The sequence below is a fragment of the Salvia splendens genome, chromosome 21, assembly GCF_004379255.2.
Source record: "Salvia splendens isolate huo1 chromosome 21, SspV2, whole genome shotgun sequence".
Lineage (NCBI taxonomy): Eukaryota > Viridiplantae > Streptophyta > Magnoliopsida > Lamiales > Lamiaceae > Salvia > Salvia splendens.
Window position 1 is genome coordinate 11,013,107 of NC_056052.1, and position 15,549 is coordinate 11,028,655.

Below are 15,549 nucleotides of genomic sequence, written 5' to 3' on the forward strand. Positions count from 1 at the left end.
CGTCGTCGTTCGATAAGTTGAGCAAGATTACAAAATTAAGGTGTACAGTTAACAATAGGCCTTACATTTAGTGCACAGTCGGCAAATGGACGTGCTCTTTTAGTAATGCACGGCTAAATTCTTGAGTGATGAGTTATGTAAGAAGATAATATATGCAAGTATAGGTCGCTAACTATTTAGTAATTGATTATTGCTAATTATGTCGATAACCTATGTTACAGATTTCAACATAAAGACATTTGTACGTCAACTAAATTTTGTTGACATATAAATATTTTCATGTTGACATGTAAAATAGATGCATTCGTATCGACATGTAAAATATAAGTTGTTGACATAGTTAGTAACTAGCAATTTAAGATAATTAGCAATCTAACAGGACCATGTAAGTATATTACGATATAAAAAATATACTAGAATTTAGATACTTTAAGTTTGGATGTTTTTTTTTATATACATGCCGATAAGTTTACATGTATTTTTTGGTTGCATCTATTCAAAACTATGGACTCTAATTCTAAAATCAAATAAAAATAATACACTCAAATCTCAAACATGTACTAATCGCATATGACTATTAGGGCATCTCCAACAATATCCTAAAACGCAATTTTACAGTGAAAAACACCTCCAATCATACCCCAAAACCCATCTTAAATCGTCATTTTTTTGCCTTTTTGAACAGTGCTACCCCAAAGATGGAGTAGCACTGTAGCGATCGCAAATTCACTTTTCCAATTTCTTGAAATTGCAATTTAATCCTTTCTTGTTCATCTATTTTCAAATAAAGCAAAGAGAGTTACCATATTTATGGAGAATTTGGTGGAACCAGTGATGGAAGAAATTTGCCGAAGTAGAGAAAGAAAAACGAAAAAGAGAGATGAAGAAGACGAAGTCTCACGTTATTTTGGAGTTTAATTTAGTACTATTTTTAATTTTATCTATAAATGGGCTAATTAAGTGGGCTGATAAATTTTTAAATATTGGTATGTATAAATGAATTAATTAGAGATCTCCTTTAGGTTTTGGGCGATATAACTAATTAGTTAAAATTCATTTTATTATATATTTTATATAAATTTTGTATAATTTGTAATATTGTACTCTAAATATAATATGTATATAAGTAAATACACTAAATATATATGAAATTTGGAGTATAAATTATTGATAAAGTGTCGTGGGGTAATGTGTAATTTAAATTGTAACACCCCGACTTTTCGTGCACAGATTTTGGAGTATAAAAAAAATTAGGATGAGGAGACGATTGAATTTATTTTGCACGTGCTAAAATGGATTTAAAGAATGACCTAAGCTTTGTTTGGTTCTTATGCCTCATGGAATTAAAGTGCAAGGAATTCCAAGGTTTGTGAGCTACAATTATTGGGAAAAGGGAAGGCCAAGAATTTCGTACAAGTAGGAATAACGGAAGCTACTTTTCACCTATAATTGGAATGCCTTGGTACATGTGTTATGCAACTAAGGAAGAATCAATTCCTACTTTACAAAGTCTAGTCCTTATAGGAAGATAAATTAAGAAAAAGACAATTGATGAAGGAGGTTGATCTACAAGGTGATCTCTTCCATGTCCATCTCGTTTCCTACACCCCACAACAAGCCAAGGATTTTTCTCCAGCCTATCAAATGAAACACAAAAATAGTAAGATTTTGCCCAACCAAAATTTACAAGTGTACAACAAATCCACCAAATAAAGGAGAGAAATGATGCTTGGTGATTTCTATATCTTCTCAAAGATGTAATAGAGACAAAAGACTAAGTGATGGTGACCTCCTAAACTCTCCCCAATGCTTTACACCGATTAGGCAAGATGCCTTTTTGTCATGTTAAAAGGGGAAGGAACCCATAGCTAGAAATACAAGAGCATCCTTCCCAATGCTAACACCAAAGGGGTAGTAAAGCTTTTATCACAAATTCAAAAGAGAAGGAATATTTATTCCAAATTATCCACGAAATGCTAAGACTTTTCTCCTATAAAAGCAGCCCACCACCACCTTCCTTCACACACCCTTAGACACCTAAAATTCACAATACATAAGAGGAGTAGCAAGGGTCGGGAGGAATGGCAAGAGAGCAATTCAACAAACAAGAGGAATCCACAAGTAAGGTAATCAAAATACTCCTCTCTGCATCATATTAGAACCTCAAGCTCAAGAACTTAGAACGTATAGAATCACAACGAATGCAGTAACATGTGAACTGAGTACCAAATATTTAGAATAACTCAATTAGGCACCTATGGAACCTTAGTGTTGCTCATTAAGGTATAACATGCCTACTGCCCAAGATTTGAAGCATAAGTGATAAAAGGATTTAGAGCACGAACAACAAGCCATCAACAAGTTCAGTTATACTCCCAACATCAAGGAAGTAATCCACCAAGCTACTGCCAGAAAGGAACTCAACATAATGAACTAGATGATGGGATTTAGAGGGCTTAGCTTAGAGCATAGAGCTGTCCGGTAGCGATCGAATGACTACGGGGTTTCCCGGCTACACGACACATAGCTGGAGGCGGCAGACGAGCCTGACAGACGGGGCAGTGATACGGCAGCTCCGACGGTGACCGACCCCGGGTAGTTCGAAAGGACCGACGCTGTGAGAAAAGGGGAGAAGCCACCGATGCTGCTCGCCGGTCCCGAACCTGACGCCGCGAGAGAGAGCGGGCGATGGTGGCGCTGCTACGGCGGCGCTGCCTTGCGAAGTAGCCGGCGGCGGAGCTGAGTCGATGGCGGAGAGATAGGAGACGATCGGCATACCGCCGGCCGAAGAGGTGCAAAGTAGGGAGAGCTGCGGAGGAAGAGCAGTCGCCGGCTGGAGAATGCGCCGATTAACAGAGGACACCGGCGAAGCTCCGGTGACCCGATTGACGGCGGACGGACAGTGAAGAGAGGGAGAGAAATGGAGTCTCTGATTTTGGGGATTTTGATTTAAGTTGGGAAGAGAGAGGGAGGAGGATACGATGGAAATAGTAAAGGAGAAATCATTGGGCCACCGACAATTAGATTGGGCTTTTGAATTGGGGCCAAGAGTTTTTATTGTGATAAGTTTGGGCTAAAGGAATTAAATAAGTAGTGTACCCATTTTATTTTAGTCCAAAAGCTGGGCTGAAATTTAATAAGATGGACTACTTTTTTATTGGACCAAAATGGGCTGCCCCATTTGAAGAGAATCGGGCCAAGGAATTTTCATTGGTTGGGCTGGAGAATAGGAAATTGAAGACATGTTGGATGGAATTAATTCACAAGGAAGTTTGGGCTGAAATTAATTTGGTTTAGAGCCGGAATTCTAATTAAGTTCTTGGGCCATGACTAATTAGGGGCATGCATTCTAATTCTAATTAAAGTTTAAGAATTTCACGAGTCTTATTAGTACGTTGTCGTTTTCAAAAGGCTATCTCCGCAAGTTAAGGGTGGAGTCAGGAAAATTCAAGTGAGTTTTAAGCGAACGAGGTGGGCTTTCGAACTAAGATATTTTTAGTAAGCTTTCAGTTTAAAGTATGTTTACAGTTTTTATGAAAAGTATTTTGTGGGCTTTCTGTTAAAAGGACAGTTTTATGAGAAGTATTTTTTTTGTGCTTCTATTTAAGATGTGATGTTAAGTGCGAACTTGTTATTTAATGTGAAGTATTATGAAAAATGCTACTTGCTTGGTGTTATTACATGATATTATGTGTTGCTTTACGAGTGCTTATGAAGTGTAGCTTTTTTTGAAAGATTTGAGTTCGGCTTTGACCGATAGAAATGAGTTTGTTCCAAATATGTTTACGAGGAAAATGAAGTATTGAAGGTTATGTGTTCGGCTTTTGATAAAAGAAAAATGAGTTGTTCCAAATATGTTTACGAGGAAAATAAAGTTGTGAAAGTTATGCCAAGCCATGTTTTGTTTTGAACTGTGCCTATCTGATTGACTAGCAAGGCGATGTCCCTACTAGACTAGGAGTTTCAGTTTTGTGAATTCGGGTTTGTAAGTGGGATGAGCCCATACATTTCGTTTCACCAGGAGTTAGTGAATTCGGGTTTGTAAGTGGGATAAGCCCATACATTCCGGTTCACCAGGAGTTTCGTGAATTCTGTTCACTAGGAGGTTAGTGGGCTTCTGTTCCCCAGGAGTTAGTCAGATACAACATATGTTCTAGGAAAATAAATCGACAGATCGTTTTTTAAAAAGGAAAAGAAAAAGGAAAATGTTTTAGTGTTCTCGGACCTTTTCCTAAACCCCCGAGTTCACTCGAAGAGTGGCTTGACAAAACTAGTTTTTCAGTAAAATATAATTCGGCACGTGTCCACTGAGTACACCAAGTACTCAGTCTTGCATATGTTTTAAAAATGTGCAGGTTGAGCAGTGATGACGGCGGGTGGTGTTGAGCATAGACGATGAAGATCCTTCGATAAAATAGTACTCGGATGCGACGTGTCTTCATAGACGACGTTATTTGCTCTTGACTCTTCCGCTGCAATGTAAAAGTCAAGTTTGCGTTCTTTGTATCGTGCACTCTGATATATATTATTTGAGTTATTTCGGTTAAAGTTTAAATTGTGCCACAGTTTTCCCCTTTTTTCCCCGCTTCTTTCATCCTCCCCTAGTCGCAATCAACCGGGTTTTCTATCATTTGAAAGTGCGGTCGTGACATAAATAAATATGTAGGTAAGATTGAAAAAGAAAAAAAAATAGGTGAATATGGAATATTCTTTTGGATTTGGGTTTGGTGTAGAAGGTTGGAGTAGAATTAATGTTTGATTTGACAGAACTGGAAAAATGAGTTTGAGTTTGGTGTAAATGGTTGGAGATGGCCTTACTCCCTCGGTCCCTAAAATTTTGTCATTTATTTCCTTTTTCATCCGTCCCTAAAATTTTGTCACCTATCAGTTTTACCATTTTTGGTAGTAGACCCCATATCCCACTAACTCATTTTCACTCACATTTTATTTTAAAACTAATATATAAAAGTAGGACCCACATGCAACTAACTTTTTCAACTCACTTTTTATTACATTTTTTAAAACTCGTGTCGGGTCAAATGGTGCCAAATTTTAAGGGACGGAGGAGGGAGTATAACGAAAACAAAATCAATGTCACATATAGTACAAAAGTCTAATAAAACCACAGGAAATAAAATCTCAAAAAGTATTTGGATTAAATTCCAAGTAAAACAAGAAGTTATGAAATCTCAAATGTATTTGAATCGAAGACGCTTAGCTAAGTGCTTACACCTTATTCCATGCCTTTTTCTCCACGTAATCACCTTCGAAGGGGAAACAGAAAGTAGTGCGGTCGGTTTGAATGATTTCAAAAATAATAAAGGTGGCTTTTTTTCTCAAATCACGCGGCTCGTGGACGTGTGTCAAGTAGTTAGTGGTGAGGGGTCGAATTCTATCACGTTTGATTAAGTTAAGGAGGTTATGCTCTTTTACTACATACTAGATTCTTATTCCATGATGTGGCCTGTTTTAAAAGGCTACTTAAATGTATATAGTTTATACCGTTAGATGCATGGATATTGAGAAAAAAGGAAAAGAAACGATAATGATATTTTTTTTCATTGACTGGTAATAGTAGTTTAGAATAACATAGAAATGGTAGTTAGGTACAGATATTATCTCAATTATTTTGCGCGTTGATTCTGCCAAAGTCTCTATCACATCACAAGTATAATAACAATACACTCCCTTTCTTCCACTCTACCTGGAACATTTTTTTATTATTAGATTTTTAATAATTATTTTATAAGTTGAATGGAGAAAATAAAGTAAGAGAGAGGGAAAAATGAGAGAGAGTGATGTTTTCATTTTTAGAAAAAGTATCATTTCCTAAAAATAAAAATGTGGCATTTAAAGTGAGACGGAAAGAGTAACTTAAATGCGTAGTTGTGTATTTTTCTCATGGTGTTGTTTGTTTGTATATTTTATTTACCGTCGAATTCCGATTCTATGCTTAAATTATTTTGATAAATGTTCCAGTGATAGTAAATATTTAAATCTATATGGATCATATCACAAGACAACATAGGCTCCAGATATAAAATATATAATTACGTCTTTGTATCTAAAAAACTAATGAGACACATAAATATGCCATTCGCTTTGATCAAATAAAGTAGGTTTCCAATGACTGGCTGAGTTCGGCTACATGTTGAAGTCGGCGGGTCGCTAACTTTTTCGCACATTCCAAAGAGCCAACGGCTAGTTGTTGGGTTCGTCATGGTGTTAATCTTAGTGGTTCACTAACATTTTTTGACACTTTGTTTTTTATTCTAGATGTTGCCTTCACCCCTTTTTACTAGTTTTTCTAACCTTTTTATGCACATCTTTCACCCTCTTCAGACATTGTGACTTTTGGTCTTTCTTCCTTATGCTCATTTTTCAAGCTTAAGCCTTTTCCCATCAAAAGTGTATTAAAATAATGCAATTCAAGACTATAATTTTATTCACATCAAATACCCCGACCCTTATTGCTCGCCCTCGAGCAAGTTAGACAATAAAGCACACCAAATGAAAACTTCTTAAATTCTCACATAACTTCCTATCTCGTCACACCAAACACACACGAATCAATGGGGAATCTAGGCTAACTCTGCATTCGCTCGTGAGTAAAACTTTAGCACCAACATTGTAAACAAACTACTCCCAGCGTCCTACTCAAGATGACCACATTTTTGAGTGGCACAGGATTTTAGGAAGTGTTGTTAGGTGGAATAAAGTAGAGAGGAAAAATATAGTTGAATATTTTAATGAGGAAATAGGAGAGAGGAGGAAATTTCCAAAATTGGAAAGTGACCATCTTGACTGGGACAAACAATAAAGGAAAGGTGACCATCTTGAATGGGACGGAGGGAGTAATTTTATAAGAGCTAGCCATCCCAATTCCTCGATCTAATTTCAATTAGTGTCTCTAGAGTCTCAAATCATCATTACTAATTCCTAAAGATAAGTTTTTCTAGTTATTCTTTCTTTTAAACGCATAAGGTTTTTCTTGTAAACTCGAGAAAAACTCATCAACAACTAGTAGACACATATTGATGCATAAATCAAAAGGTCGTTTTCATTTAGATGTGATGAGTCTTTTAGTTAAGGTGGGATATAATATTAGGATTGAAGCTCATTCCATCAACTTAAAATCACTAGCACATCCCATTACAAAATACCTCACATCTTTAAACATTGTGCACACAGTTTGTACATCTAAAACCGAAGCAAACTTTTCTTCCACTCAATTTCTCTTCGATTTCATATTTGCTTTTTCTTCTCTTGAAACACTATCTTTTTCTTTCCATTTTTTTCTCTAAATGAATAACTTTTCGCTTTGTGTTTGTCAAGATCGCACTTTAGTAAAGATATCAAGCTTAATTTATCGTTACTAGGGGGATTAAAAAAGCATGGAAGAAAGGGGAAAATGGGCACAGTCGAACATAAATGAGAATAACTTGGGGTAGACTTGAAAACATATCACGCTTGTTCAAACATAACGTAATTGAACATAGTTCAATTTTTTTTTCTTGTAACAGAAGAGTTCAAGATCGAATGACATTATACATGAAGATGTGATGCATCCAAGCACGATTATATCAAAAGACACTTGTCTCTCCTCAACACTACCTATTGGCATCACCACTCAACCGGCACATTTTTAAAACAAGGCTGGGTACTTGATATACCTACTCAGTGAACAAATGCCGAAATATACATTTCATATAAATTGTTTTGTCAAGCCCTTACTAAGTGAGCTCAGAGTAAATCTTAAAAGACCCGAGAACACTAAAACATTTCATACTCCCTCCGTCCCATAGAAATAGACCATATTTCCTTTTACGTCTGTCCCATAGAAATAGTCTATATCCATTTATGATAACATTTTTCTCCTTCTCATTTACTTTATCATTTATTGGTCCCACCATCCACTACACAATTTCAACTATTTTTTCTCCTTCTTTCGTACTTTACCAATTACGCATTACAACCCGTGTCAATCCTAAATGATCTATTTCTAATGGGCGAAGGGAGTATGTAAATTAAGTTCGATCGATCTTAGTTCCTTCATCATATACCATGACTAAACATGCGTTAACCGAGCATTATATCGGGAGAGCCGAGCATCATATGAGCAAAGCCGAGCCGATATGCAGTTCTTAAAACAAAAACATTGACATGACATAACATTGGTAACATCATTTTCACATAAAAACTTATTTGACACATATGCGTATTTGAAAAAAAAGCCCAAAATAATACGTTGAATAAAAAAGTCCACCTTATTTGCTTAATTTCCTTAAATTGAAATTTTCACTCAAACCTAACTTGTGGAGATATCCCTGCTGATACACACTTGAAACCTTCATAATTTACTGCATTCTCTTTCTCTCGGTGTTTTGGTATTATTTGTGAAAAATAAAAGAAGAGGAAGTTGAGAGGAGACGAATATATACTGTTTGTATTTGTTGGGATTTAATTGTGAACTTTAATTTGTGAATTGATTGCAGATAGTGGTGGAGAGGGTAACGTTTGGAACGACAGATAGTGAATGAAGTGTAATTAGCGTTTTATCAAAGTGGGGCTCAAAAGAAGTGATAATATCGAGATTTGGGCTTCCTCACATTGGGCTTAAGGCCATCCGCAACGCTGTCACTTAACCGTCCCTTAAATTACTATTCATGGGTCCCACTGTACTTTTTTACTCCAACTCTTAACTAAGGGACGGAACCTGCAACCCTCTGTCCCTTAAATTACTATTCATACAATTTCATTTTTTATTTTTATTTCTAACCAAATTCAATTAAAAAAACACACTTCGTTAAAAATAAAATAAAATTACAACATAAAATAAAAATACAACCTAAAATTCAAAAAAATAAAAAAAATACATAATTAAAATCCTAAAAAAATAAAAATGACATAATTTAAAATACAATTTTATAGAAAATAAAAAAAAAACTACTTCATCGGCGAATCATCCCCCGGAGGCGGTGGAGGTGCACTGAAGCAGTGAGGAAGCGAAATTCCGTTAAGATAGGCTTGGTATCGGGGAGGCGTCATGCAGGAAGTGTCTGCCATTGTGGCAGTCATGTACATGGACATAAGGGAGTTCGAGGGTCCCCCCGAGGCCGAGCCCGCCTGGCTTGATTCGGCTCGGCTCCTCCTGCCTCTAGCCGCCTTCGCCGCATTTCTCCCTTGCGGCCGACGGTGCCCACGGGAGGACCCACCGGCATCGTCTGCCGGGGCCTCAACCTCCTGCGAGGCAAACTCTTGTGGCCCGCTGCCCGAACCGCCCTCACCAGACGAGTATTGGCCACCCGTCGTGTGCTTCGTGCGCTTCGAGGTTGAGCCCGAGCTGGACCGGACACCGCCCGCCCACCTTTCCTCATCCTTGACGACCTCCCAAACATCGACATATTTGAATTGTTTATCGGTGTCGTCGAAGTAGACCCGTAAAGCCGACCTCAGAATGTCGGCTCCCGTGGATCCGCTTTGGTAATCAGCCGCTTCATTCTTGTGGATGTCGCAGAATCGTTTGACCTCTCTGTCGACTCGGTCAAAGTGAGCGCGGAGCATCTTATATGTGCGGCGGCGGGACCCCTTCGGCTTAATCTCGTGGTAGGCCTCAGTGACCTTTTCCTAGAAGCACTTCCGGGGTTGTTGATTCTCGACGATGGGATCGTACAAGACGCTAATCCAGGCTTTGTACACCGCCAGCGTTTCTTTGGGGCCGTACGGATGCCGGCCTAGATCCTCCTCCTCCTCCTCGTCCGCCTCCGCCCTGAAGCTTCCACCACCTCGGCCTCCTCCACCGCCTCAGCCTTCTTCCGGAGTGGGATCAACAGAATATTCCTCCCGAATCTGGGATAATCCCTGCTAATACCTCGGGGCGGAGGGACGGGTGTATGCATCCACATCAAAATGGGGTGGTTGGTACCCCCCGGCGTCGACGAACCCTGGGTGCCCGGCGTCGACAAACCGGAACCACCACCGAGGACATTGTACATGCCCCCAGTCGCCGAACGCGTTGATGTCGAACCCACCGGAGCCGCCACCGCCAGAGTTTCCGTCGCCGGACATTTTGTGATGAGAGGTTAGATGAAAATTGGAGAGGAAATGGAGATGATATGGGAAGAGTAAATGTGTATTTGTGTGTGAAATGAGGATGAATTATGAGTATTTATAGAGTAAAAAAAATAAAATAAATAAAAAAATTGAAAAACGGTAATATAACGGTAATATTACTGTTTTACATTTTTTATTTTATTTATTTTTATTTAATTCGAATTTTATTTAAAAAAAATGAATTATTGCATCAGCGTGACGATGCCCACTCGCGGGCCGGCGAGTGGGCGTCACGCATGGCGCCGGAGCGCACCATGTCGCCTCGGCGCGTGGCGAGACGTCTCGGCAACCGTCACGGCGTGACAGAAAGCGGAACGGGCTGGGGACGAGACGGGGCACTGCAACGCGTCACGCCGCCGTCCTGTCCCTTCGTGACGGAATACGGGCCACCCGCGTGACGCGTTGTGGGTGGCCTAACATTTGATTTAATTTCTTTCCATTACTTTACGCCTAAAATTGGGCTCAACATTTATTATTTTGAATTTTATTATTCCCTCCATCCTATAATAGATGACACAATTGGGTAATGACATGATATTTTATGAGATATTGTTTTGTATGTTAATAGATAGATAAAATAGTATATTTATATTAATAAGAAAAAGAATTTTTTCCAAAATAGAAATGTCACATCTTTTTAGGGAAAAAAAAATAAAAGTGTGACTATTATGGAACGGAAGGAGCACTTTATTACTTGATAGGCTAAAATATGTATTTAAATATTTTTAGCTTTAATTTCTTTTGTTATATAAAATTGAGTACTTTGGTGTTATCCCAAAATACATACCCTATCTCATTCTTTGATCACATCGCAACCATCTCTCACACTGGTTATTTAATCAAGTTATTTAAAACATGAAAAGAACTTGAGTTTGTTAATAATTGACGATAAGATTCAAATACAAACATTCGGCTAACATCGACGTCCTTTCAAGAACAACTAAAAATTATAAAAAGCGGGTCATTACAGCATCCCAAGCGTAAAGGGAGTAAAAAAATAGCATACTTCAAAGTAACTTATCTTATTTTGATTTTTGAATAAAATATACTTTTGAATTTACATTAAAATAAATCTAAATCAGCTTTTAAAATTAGTTTGTGAGTATAACAGACAATATTTTTTTAAGTATGAATTTCGTATAAATCATTAGTAAAACTATTATTTAAGTATGACATTTATACTAAAATGGATTTTAATTTAACATAAATGATTAAAATATAACTATTATATAAGTATTTACATTAAAAAGAATTTGAGTGATTTATTTTAAATACTTGAAAGTACACTTGGATCCAAATGTCAACTTTGCATATGCACTAATCTTTAATACAAACACTCACACACAAACCGCAGTTGGCAAGTTCCTGATCGTGCCACGTACACACTATCACCTAATATATGATCTAATTTTTCCAATTCGAAAATGATCAAGGATATATACTAAGTCATTCTAAATAGATGTCGGCATCAACATAAAGTATTTAGTTCGTCAAAAAATAAAGTTAGTTCAGCATCATATAAGTGAAGTAACTATTTTTAAAATCAAATATACTATCTCTGAATTTGAATCAGAATAGTATCAATCGAACCTTGCCACACCTAATCTTTCAAAGCCTTCAACAACCAAACTCTTTTGCTTTTTATTCTCATTATAATTGTAAAATTATCAACATTTTGTGTGACTGATGTCTAGAGAAGTCCTCATCCAAATCAACTCACATGAAAATTGATATTACAAAATTCTAACTCACTATATAAAAACACGGTCTTCAATTTAATTTTGTTCTACCAACTCTAGTCTCTCGTGTATAATATACATGTTATGTAAAAAATAACATGTATTAATCTCGATAGTATCTGTCAATTGAAAAATTATCTAACCTTGTGAATTCTTATTTCTTTTCTATTAATTAAAAACTTAAAAATTATCAAACCTTATGAATTCATGACTCTGAATTCTTCGTTCCTATTTCTCTCCTATTAAAATCTGAAAAAATCATCTAACCTTATCAATGACTGAATTATTTTTTCCTACTTCTTTCCTATCTTCAAGCATATTGGCATATCCAAACATTCTAAGGCTTCATTATTAGAGTTTATGATAACATTAAATACATCACTTTAATCCACAATTAACGCCAAGCCTCAGCTAAAAAGGCCATTACTTTACATGATCATAAAAACTAGATAGTGGAAAAGGTTTGAAAAAAAAATATATGATGAACCCTCATCATGTTTTCTTTCCCTCCCAAATAAGAACCATAACTTTTTCTTTTCATTCTTTTTGAAAAGGTCAAACCCCTGACATGGCTAGCTAGCAACAATTTCTTCTGTATGATTATGGTTTTCAAACTTTCTTTCTTTTAATTAAGTATTTCTTTTTCGTAAGAGTGGGAATTAATGTTTAGTCAACCTGAGAGAGTCAGCTGCAGATTGAGAAATGGATCAAAACAATTAGTTGGCCCTCGACAAAAGCCCGACAATGTGAAGAGCTGTCTGAAATAGGTCCAGATTTTGGCTAGCGATAAACTAAGGACGGTTGATGTTACTGCATCGTACCACTCAAGATGTCCATATTTTCTTTTCAGTTTTCACACCCTGATGTCCATATTTTCTTTTCAATTTTCACACTCGAAATGTCTATCTTTTATATTTATATATAAATCTTTCTCTTTCTCATTAAAATATTCAACTATCTATTTTCTCTCGACTTATTCTATCTAACAACTCCTCCTAATCCCATAACACTCAAGATTGTGGACATCTTGAGTAGGATGGAAGGAATACCTTTTTCTTCCCTAGTTGTTAGAACACAGCTACATAGAATTTTATCGTAAAATCAATTCATGATGTAAGTAAAGTGACTAATGAAACTTAGTATGTCTTATTAATTATGAAACGTTTTTTATACATATTTTAAAAAAATATAATAAAATCTTCTGTATTTTTCTCTCTCTTACTTTACTTTGTCTTTACATTAACTATTTATTATATAATTTTTTCCAAAATACTTGCAAAAAAGAAAACGTTTCATATTTAATGGGACGTAGGGAGTTGTTATTTCATAATTTTAATTTCCCCTAATGTGAATATCATTATATTTATTTTTCTTTTATTTACCAATATCTTCTAGTATCAAAATCTGATGTTGAATCTTAGAACAGTTTTACCTTTTTTCCAAATTTAAAGTTCACTACTATATTAGTGGGTCAATCATTTTTCTATTTCCAGCCTAGATATAGTTGTATTAGTTAAATTTAGCTCACAGTCGGCTATCCGTTTATGTTAAAAATTTATTGGAATTCGTTCTGAAACTAAAAAGGAGTGACCTACAAAACTTATATAGCAGAGTACTATTAGAGCATCCTCATCCATGCTCTTGCCAAATAGCATGGATGTGGGCCCAGACCCACTTTTATTCATTTTTTACTTCCTGCTCTTTGGCAAGAGCACAACACTCACATCCATGCTCTTCCGCAAGGACATGCTCAAGGGTCCCACCGTTCTATTATTCAATTTAAATAAAAACATTTCCACAATATTAAAATGCATTAAAAATACCCAAAGTACTATTACTAATTACTAAAAAATTAAAAATTACATAATTAAAATCCTAAAAATTAAAAATTACATAATTAAATTCATAAAATTTAAAAAAACCCACTACTCGTGGCCGAATTTCACCCAAATGGATAATGAATGTGTGTATTTATAGATGATTTTGGGAATTTTTTTTTAAAATTCAAAAAAACAGTAATAAAATGACTATATTTTTTTGGGAATCCGAAAATATATTTTTTTAATTTTTTGTATTATTTTTTATTTTAAAAAACAGAAAAGAAAATGTCAACGACCAATAGAAACGCGCCACGTCGCCCTGCTCAGCAGCTCGGACGTGCTCGATGCATCGAGCAGAGCCGTGCCGTTGGCAAGAGACAGCGGTGGACAGGGGCATGCCGTCGTCCTTCCCCACAAGCACCGATGCGGATGGTCTTAACTTTTTCACCAATATAAGATAAGATATTTTTATTTTATTTCTCCTTCATTTGCCAACAAATAGTTGGTAGCATCAAAGTTTATCTTACACTTATAATAAAAGTAAATAAAAACAAAAAGGTTATCTTATGATCAGGTTATTTATTTATTATTTACTGATTGAATTTAATACTAATTGGATTAAATCTTAATTCCCCTCTTTCCCTCTCTCTATAGCGGCAGGACCCTATAATGCATGGTGGCATCATGATTAACATGAGGCATTAGTGTGAAATGTGTCTTATCACCTGCCTTGAAGGAATATTAATGGAAATTTTCTTCCACTACAAAAATATACATCACATAGTTAAGTGTCTAAAATGATAATTTATTATATATTCTTTTATGCACTTCTATAAGTTTCACTCACATTTACTTTTTGTAAAAATGTGTGTATAATACCAATATCTTAATAATTGAGCAAAGTAAGTGGATAGAGGCATATAAATGGTGGTGTTCCAAGTGTCCGTATGAGAATCGTGTGATAATTCTCAGCACCTCCAACCATTTTGCTTCCTGCATTATTATTCTTATTATTGACATTTTCGATTATTTAGTATAAATTTTATTAGGGACACGTGGCAACAGTATGATGATTGATGAAAGCTATGGCTCCTAATTTTGTCTGATTTCTAACACTTGCCCATTGTATGTGCAAGTCATGTATGGACTATTGTCATATAATTAATGCTTTTTGCAGTTTAGGTCCGTTCGTCTCAGAAGAAAATTCGAGCAACACTTTTCTTCTTGTGACATCTAATATTGTCATGTAACATATATTTGCGCGTGTTTGTTGGTGTAAGTCATACAGAGGCACAGCCCCACACAAATATAAGAATACGACGACTCGAAAAAAGTTTTTGATAAAAACATTGAATCGTTAAACCGTCGATTTCGAACCAAAACTCCCAAAACTGGAAAAAAACTAGTGGTTTCAAACCTAAACTGAAACTTTCCATTCCGGGCGTAAAACTGGAACCGACAATGCCTTGTCGGGCCGGTTACGGTTCCATTATTTTAAAAATCCAAACTAAGCAGTTTTTGAACCATAAACATCTCTAGAAATGTCAGGTGTGTTTATTTACTTAAAAATGTTTTCTATATAGGCGAATAGACCCAGACAAACTATCTCAAAAACAAATATTCAAAGAATAGGTTGATTGTTCTACAAAATATATCGAAACATTAAAAATTAATCTATAAAAGGAGGAGAAAAGTTGACTTGTATCTTGAGTGGTGTGACCTACCGGAATGGATGACCTAATACATTATCTTCACATGCTTAGGTTAATAATTGGTGTCGACCAAGCGTTTGCATGTATGTAGGAACAAACTATTGCAGGTAAGTAGGACCAAACTACTTGCAAAATATCATTTGCAGCCCTTATACTTGTACTTAT

The 15,549-nt window shown here is 36.1% G+C and overlaps 1 long non-coding RNA gene across 1 annotated transcript; it reads left to right on the forward strand.

The window, feature by feature from the left end:
- Positions 1–1,272: 1,272 nt before the first annotated feature.
- LOC121783689 lies at positions 1,273–4,548 on the forward strand. The gene is made up of 2 exons (XR_006046618.1): positions 1,273–2,126; positions 4,356–4,548. It is a non-coding gene; the product is annotated as an uncharacterized LOC121783689 (long non-coding RNA).
- The last annotated feature ends 11,001 nt before the right edge of the window (positions 4,549–15,549 follow it).